This window comes from Vicia villosa, linkage group LG3, assembly GCF_029867415.1.
Source record: "Vicia villosa cultivar HV-30 ecotype Madison, WI linkage group LG3, Vvil1.0, whole genome shotgun sequence".
Lineage (NCBI taxonomy): Eukaryota > Viridiplantae > Streptophyta > Magnoliopsida > Fabales > Fabaceae > Vicia > Vicia villosa.
The window spans coordinates 125,811,530-125,820,491 of record NC_081182.1 but is presented as its reverse complement, the minus strand read 5'-3'; positions in this window follow the sequence as shown (position 1 = coordinate 125,820,491).

The window sequence follows — 8,962 nt, the reverse complement described above, 5'->3', positions numbered from 1 at the left end:
GATTAAATGTTTGTTTGCATTGACTTATATGAGTTTACCTTGTAGCATAAATTTTGTGATACTATTTATTTAAGAGAACTTATGGAAGCAACTTATGACATTGTTCATAAGATTTTTTTCATCTTATTTTCATAATTTCTTATAGATAATTAAGATTTATTTTTATATTTTAATTCAAAGTACAAAATACAATATAATAATAATAAAATTATTCATATTTATTCAAATAGGTCGCCTCATAGGTTTAAAAGGTTTTTTATATGGCCTGTGGCCTAGCCTTTTTAGCTAAATAGATTTATAAAAAAAAGCCTATAAAAAGCCTGCCCTGGTCTTAACCTATGTAGGCTAGGCCGTAGGCTAGGCCGTAGGCCCCTGTTAATCGGTTTGGCCTATTCCTGCACCTAATTGTCAGATGAATGATCTAGTTGACTACAGCACAATACTAGGTCGTTACCCCTTTCATGGAAATTACATTTCAACCTCCTATTTCAACCACTAACATTGATATCAGTTAAATTTTTCGAAAAAGGCTTATTCTCAAACATTGATAATAGTATTCAGTTAGTTTGTATATATACATAGCTGCGTGTATCTAGTCTCTATGAGATACCAAGTACATTGAATCAATTTCATTTAATTCATTGTTCCTCATTTCATTTCAATAATATTGCAGACTATGGAAGGTGTGCATGATAATATTAATGGCTTTGTTGCAGTTGTGTTCTCCACTTCCCACAGCAACATTGAATAACAGTGTCATTAGAAATGTTAATTGATCTCGATGTATGTATTGGAATGTCTTTGTCATGCCATTTACTACGTTGCTATGTAAAAACAGCACTTGCATGCTAAGATTATTATAGTTCATGGTGAATATCACATGCGTGTCAACATAGTATGCCAACAACAATATTGTTCATAACTCAAAATTTTGATGGCTGGATGGAATTTTAGGAAGATGCCCACCAAACACATTGAATTCTTCCTATGTATAGTCGCAAATTTGAAAGAAGTTGAACTATGTGCGCCTTTGCAATTTAGTGTTGTTTATAATGGGATAATTAGGGTTTTCAAGAATGAGGAAGAAGGAGAGAGAGAAAAGAGAGAAAATTTATATTTTAAAATTTGGGAATACTATTATAAATAATATATTTTTTTACAAAACTTTTATCTTACCAAACAAAAAATTAAAGTATAATTCCAATGCGTTCAATGTTTTATATTTTTTTAAAAATAAAAATCACAAATTCTCTCGATTTTTAATATAACTGAAAGAAAAAAACAATTCAGAACATGTTTTGTATCCCAGCTATTACAAATTATGTTTTTATTTCTTTATAAGTGTAAACTAAATGATCTATTCTTTCGATTTTCGTAATAATCATGAAATAAAATAATCAAACTTTACTATAATTACAAACACTCGCTAAATAGATTTTACACTAATCTTAGCTTATTTGTAGCCCCCTCAAACTTGTATGCATCATTCTTTGTGATACATTGCAAGACATAAAAATATTTACTCAAGATAATGAAATCATAGAACGTAAAAAGCTTGGAAAAGTTCTCTATGATGGATTGTAAGTGCAGAAAAACATTTTTCATGGTTGGAAAAGATAATTTATTATAAGTTGGATGCATTCAAACTATTGAACTTGAAAAAAATGCACACAAAAGGTATGCAACAAAATCTGGATTACATCAAAGATTTGTTTTAATCAATGTATTTTAATAATTTATGTAAACAGTTTAATGTTTAAAAAAAAGCTTATTCACCTCAGTTTGCTACTGAAATCGAGGGATTAACATATTTTACCTCAATTTTTGTCAAAATCGGGGGGATAATTTAGCTTGATTACTGAGGATATTGATCACTGTACTTAAACATTTATTCGTTGTCCATTTCATGAGTATCAATGCTCAAGACACTTCCATTGTGATATGCGTGAAACATAAAAAATTGTCATTATATAAAAGCATTCTGAATATCAAAAAATTGATAATGAAACATCATGAAACTATCTACGTCCACCACTTTACGGTTTGCAAGAGCATTTGCCATAAAAGTTCTCTATGATGGATTCAAAGAGTAAAAATTATTTGGGTTTAAGGTTTGTGCTCTTAAATATTTTTTTGAGCAAAAAATCATTGATTTATTTAACCATTTTTTGTTTTATAAGAGAAACAAATGCAAGCAAAAGAAATTGAATATATCCTAGCACACAACATTTAATCTTCCCCAAAATTCATTGATTCAAAGATCCATCATTTTATCTTCACTGACAAATTAATTTTTACTTTAATATTCTATGTAAACAATTTAATGTATTCTAGGTTAAAAATATAGTTTGTAAACAAATTAAGTTATTAATATTATGTGTAAACAATGTAAAGATTTCAAAAAAATAATCGATATTACCCATCAATTTTATTGATAAACCCATAGGTATGATGCACTCGTTTTGAAAATAATAAAAATGCATATGTTGGGGTTCAAATCAATGTGCAAATAACTTAACCCTCAGTTTTTTATTAACCGGAGGGTAAATTGCAGCTTTTTTTGACGCCCTTCGTTACCTCGCTTCTGTAGCCGAGGTTAAATGCATTTCGCATTTGAGGTGAATGTGTTATTTGTAGAAGTGAAATTTGTTAAAACTGTTATGTATATAAAACTATACAATGTATTTCCTATTTATAGGCGATCAAGACCCAAGCCCAAAACATACAAGATTATATTTTGGCTTCAATACAACAACTAAATATTGTATTCTACTTTGTCAAATACAACTGACTTCTACTAATTCAACTAGGTCGAACACACCTATGTTGAATATAGATTTTTCTACCAAACAATGAATTACAAGTTCTAACACACCACCTAATTCATATTTTCAAGACTTCTCATCCCCATACTTTTTCTTCAACTCATCGAACCTGACTTTCTTTAGGGGTTTGGTGAGTATATCAGCTAGTTATCATTCTGTCTTAAAATTCTCAAGTTCAAGCTCCCTTTATTTACTTGATCCCTAAGGAAATGATACATCCTCTTTGTGTGCTTACTTCGACCGTAGGTCAGTAGCTGATTTGTCATTGACACACAACTTCATTTTCTTAGGTTCCATGATCTTGAGCTCTTCTTGCAGCATCTCTATCCACACTACTTGACATGCTACATACGATGCAGCCACATACCCAGCTTCACATGATGGCAATGCTACAATTATTTTCTTCCTTGAGCTCTAAGGGATTGAAGCTCCTTTGATCATGAATGTGTAGCTTACAATACTCTTCTTCTCGTCTTGATATCCACTGAAATCTGAACTAGTGTGGCGATATACATATGTATTTGTGATGGTCTAATTTTGTCTTGACATCATCACACCATGATTAATCGTACAATTTATGTAACTCAGCACTCTCTTAATTACAATGAGATGACATTCATGGAGTTTCTCCATGAATCTGCTCAACAATCTGACACTTTGACAAATGTCTAACCTAGTGTTGCAAAGATACCTCAAGGATCCATTGATTTGTCTGTACAGTGTTGCACTTACAAACTCATCATCTGTATCCTTCTTCAACATTGCTTCAGCCTCCAATGGCATGACACTTACATTACATTTGCTCATCTAGAACCTCTTCAAGATATCTTGGGCATACTTCTTTTGGTGCAAAACCACTTCTTTACTTGTGTCCTTAAACTCCATCCCTAAGAAATATGAAAAATTCCCCAAATCTGATATTTGAAACTCTTTCATCATCTTCGACTTGACTTTTCTTATCTCTATTTCATTTGCACCTGTAATAAACAAATCATATATATAAACAGACATAAAATGATTCGACTGACCTTGTCTGCATCATTGACATACACTTTATGTTTAGAGACGCACTTTGTGAAACCTACTTCGATCATGAAGCTATCTATTCTCTTATTCCAAGTCCTCTAGGATTGCTTATAACCATATATAGTCTTCTTCAATATGTACACCTTCGACTCCTGCCCTATGACTTCGAATCCTGGTTATTGAATGACATAGGCTTCTTCTTCCAAAGGTCGATTCATAAATGCTGATTTTACATTCAAATGATGTATCTTCCACCCTCTGTATGTTGTAGTCAACACAAATAATTTCGATTGTCTCCAACCTTGCAGCAGGTGCATAGACTTTGTCAAAATCAATACCATGTTTTTGCATAAAACTTCTCGCCACTAGCCTTGCCTTATGCTTGGAAATTTCACCGTTTGGCCTTCATTTCAACTTGTAGACCCACTTATTCTTCTCGATTTCCATAAGTTCTTCTTACATGGTTGCCAACCAATTTGAATCAATCATGGCTTAATCTAAATCAATTGGTTTTGAGTCATCCATCATAATCACTTCTTCTATTAAGTCACCATCTTCATCGACTACTTTATCTATAAATCTCTCATATCCATCTAGCCTTTTCGACTCAATTTTTTCTATAATCGATCTTCTGACATTCTGCTCAGGTGTTTCTTGGTTTCAATTGGCTATGACTTTAGTTTGTTGGTGTTCTTCTTCAAGAAAAGTTGTGACTGTTTCTTCCGTATGACGACCTCACTTTTGAGTCCAATTCCACCCTTTGCTTTCGTCCACCAGAACATCTCTAGTGATCACTATCTTATCGTCGTCTGGTGAATACAATTTTTATGCATCAGTCAAATAATAACCTATGAGTCCCATGGTCTGACTTTGATCATCTAGTTTCTTCCTCAATTATTCATGAACATGCCTAAAACACATTAATCCAAAAACTCTAAGATGACTGACATTTGGCCTATGTCATGCCCAAGCCTCATAAGGTGTCTTCTCGACTATCTTCTTTGTTGAACATTTGTTTAAAATGTATACTGTTGTAGAAGCTGATTCACCCAAAAATCTCTTTGGCATATCTTTATATTTCAGGATGCTACTAGTCATGTTCAGTATACTTCTATTTCTCCTCTTAGCTATACCATTATGTTGAGGTGTATAGGGTGCAATGACCTCATGCTTTATACTTTCATCATTGAAATTTTTTGCAAATTCAATAGAGGTGTATTCACCACCACCATTAATTCTTAGTTTCTTTAACTTGCATCCACTTTGTTTCTCGACATGCTATTTAAACTTCTTGAACTGTATGAATACCTCACTCTTCCTTTCAATAACGCAAATGCACATATATTTGGTGAATAAGCATTTATCTCCATTCGACCTTATTCAAAATGTTCACACACATTAAATTGAACAAGCTCCATCTTTTCACTCAACTTTATGGATAAATTCATGTTTGAATGCCTTCTTAGCATGCTTTTCTTTGCAACATTCATCACACACCTGACTTAGTTCTTTTACCTGAGGTAAGCCATGCACCATCATCTTCTTGTTGGCATACCTTAACTTCTGAAGTTTAGATATCCATACCTATGATGCCATAGTCAATTCTTATCTTCTTTCGTAGTCAAAGCAATACATTTGTGATCAAACGTGTTGATCTCTACTTTGAAGGTCTTGTTTTCTGTCAATGGTGCTTTCACAATCAACCTTCCATCACCATCATATACATTCATCTGATTCTTTCTAGTTTTTATTTTTAAAACTTTTGTGAGTTTTATGTCTCTCTTTCTCCCATTTCCTACATAAACAGTAAAGCGCATCAGCGACTCTGTTTAAAATATGAGCTAAGTCAATAAATGGCTTTAGTCTCACAAATTTCACCGCTACACAAGCCTCTGTCGATTATTGTAGTGATCTTGCATCCTCAAATCATTTAATTGTTATTGATACTTGTTAATTCACTTGTTTTGTTGATGATAACATGAAGTTTAATTGTGTTACTAGTGCTGGAAATTAATTGATGATGTTGTTATTGTTGTTAATTGAATTTAAATTATGATGATAATGTTGTTGTTGTGGTTAATTGGTGATGATGAGTTTTGTTGTGGATGTTAAATCAAGTGTTAATGATAATGTTGATTGTTGCTGAATGATAATTGATGTTGATTGGTGATGATATTTGTTGTTGTTGATTCAAATTATGGAAAATAATTGGAATTAAAGGATGCTTGAGTAATTTCCTCATGATATATTGATGATGTTGTTGTTTGTTAATGATGATTTGAACTTATTTCTTGATGAATATTGAATAATTGTTCGTGTTGCTTGAATTAAAGTGCGGATGACATATTGTGTTTGGTTGATAATTTTTTAGGATGAAGATGTTAATGGTTCTGATTCACAAGTATTTGTTGTTGATAATTGATATTAATCGTTGTAGGAAGTGTGATAATGTCAAATTCTCAAAAATATGCTTTAAGAGTCGAATATGAAAATTGTCGAGATATTATCGATTCTTGAAATAAATCATAATCATGCTTGAATATGTGTTTCATGTGGATTTTCTTGAGATACAACTTGTGTGCTTTGTGTGCTAATTTTCCATGAATCATTGCTTGATATTTGAGCACTAAATGGTGCAATTAATTGATGATTTCAGTTGATTCTATTGAGATGCGATGTTGCTTTCCGATTTTGAGTTTCATACCATGTTTCTCTTTCCAAGATTGGTAAATGATTACCGAACCGCAAAATACAAACCACAAACCGAACCGTGCAGTTTTGTTAAAAGATGACCCAAACAAATCTGAACCAAATGCGGTTTTTTGTGGTTTCGGTTTGGTTTCGTTTGCGGATTTCTATTGGATTGGTTTGGTTTTGAACACCTCTAGCAATAAAGATGAGGGAGTAACTATACTTCCTAAGAGTCTTAGTAGAAGTATACATAGAAGAAATTTACCAAATTTTATTCAATTTGAAGATGAGATAAAAAGGGTTGTGGAAGTGAGGATAGGTTATGAATGGAAACCTGATAAATGTAAGCATTATCAAGGAATAGGGCATAAAACAGAAGAATGTAGAAAGAAAATGCCAAGGAAGCAGCAATGGGTTATTAAAAAGAAAGAGGAACAGAAAACATCTCCTGAAAAAGGGGAAGATGCTGAAGAATTCCAATTGGTAAACAAGGGGGTGAAGCATAATGAGGAAAAGAAGGAGAACCATAAGGGCACTATCATCACCAACAATTTCTAGGCCCTTAATTGGAATGAAGAGGAACAAAATGACAATAGAGGAGGGGAGGGAGGAACCCCTCTTCAAAATGGATAGAATCACCTCATGGAATGTGTAGCGGGGAAAATCTAAGATCGAAGCCATTGGTTGACTCGACTCATTATTTCAGTGAAAGTCGCCACCGTGCTTATTGTTTCCGAAGGAAATGGGAAAAGAACCAAATAAAACCCAAATTTTAAAACAAGAAAGAGATCTTAGGTACGGGTGTTTATTATACAAGGGGAAGGCTTTAAGCACCCCTCATATCTGTGGTACTCCACAGGTACCTTTTTGAAAATCTGTGTTGTGTGTGCAAAAGAAAGGTTTGTTTAATTTTTAAAACAAGCTCGGCAAGACATTACGTCTTGTGCCTACATACCTCCTCGGTGCAATGGAGAAGTCAGAGCTAATGTAGTTCCGCTTAAAAGGGGAAAGGTTTTTAAAAGGAATAAACACTTTATCACCGTTAAAGAGAATACTCAGCCATTGATCTCGAGCATGAGAACAAATGAATTATTTGCATCACAAATGAGAGAAGGGCTCCAACTCGGATGAAAATCAACGAGTATGCCACTTGCTCTCTCACGTGGAAAAGATCGCATTATATCAATCAATTTTAAAATCGTGGGGTATCGCAACTCACTACAACAATTAATCGTGTCTAAAATTTTGAAGAAAAGCCACTAAGGGCAAAGATATTTTTAAAGAGAGGTTTTAAAAGAGATTGCAAACATAAGAAGATTTTTGAAAAAAAGGGAGAAGATTTTGAAAATCTAAGAAGGGGGAAAGAGATGAAGGGACTATCCTAGTGCATAAAATAAAAGCTAAGGAAAGAACGATCTAACCAAAAAGAAGCTAACACTTGACATTAAGAGTCAATGTATATTTCCCATACTTTGGACTACCAACATTAAACCAACGTATTACCACTTGGGGATCCAGATGCACTTATTGTGTTTAGAACCTCTTGAAGGCATCATAAAATTCTAACAAAAATCGGGCAGAGTAACGGCTGTATATAGGCAAAATCCTTATCACGATGCCTTGGAATTAACCATCAAGGGCTTTCGAGGGAATACTTGCACACACAAACAGACAACAATCCAATGCCAGACAGAATAACAGCAGAATAACAACAGAATAACAGGGTTCAGAGGTACTAAGTCCAACAAGTCCAAGTCTCCAAAATGCTCGGATAGTAACCAATAGTCCATAGAGCCTTAGGTGTTTTTTATCGTTTTAAGTTACTTATTAATGCTTTAGCACAAAAAATAGAGTATGGTCCAAATGGACAAAAAGAAAATAACGGAAATAAAACGTCCAAATGGACAAAGAGAAAATAGCGGAAACATAAATAAAGCGTCCAAATGGACAAAGAGAAAATAACGGAAACATAAACATGATGAATGATAAAATAAAGCAATAAATATAAAGGAAAGTGCGGAAAATAAAGTTAATTGTTAGTTGTTAAAGATGACCATCTTGAAACGTGTCAACTATATCATCAAAATGTTAGTAATGAAGATTGATGGTGAGTGAAGGATGTTCTCGGATTTAAATTTAACGGAATTTTATCAGAAGCTTGATAAAATCATAGCGACTACACGACAAACTTCCATAAGTCTTAAATCTACCGCATACAATTCTCTGCCATGTTGGATCTTTTTATTCGAGACACGAAATGTTGCGCTATGTTAAGTAGATCGCCAAGTGATTTATGTAGAAATCACCCTACAACGAGGCCGGTCAATAATTTATATGCTAATGCATGCGAGAGAAGTAATATATAGATCACTCTCCGAAAGCAATACCGCACGAAAAGAAAATAGGTAGCGATCTCGTCT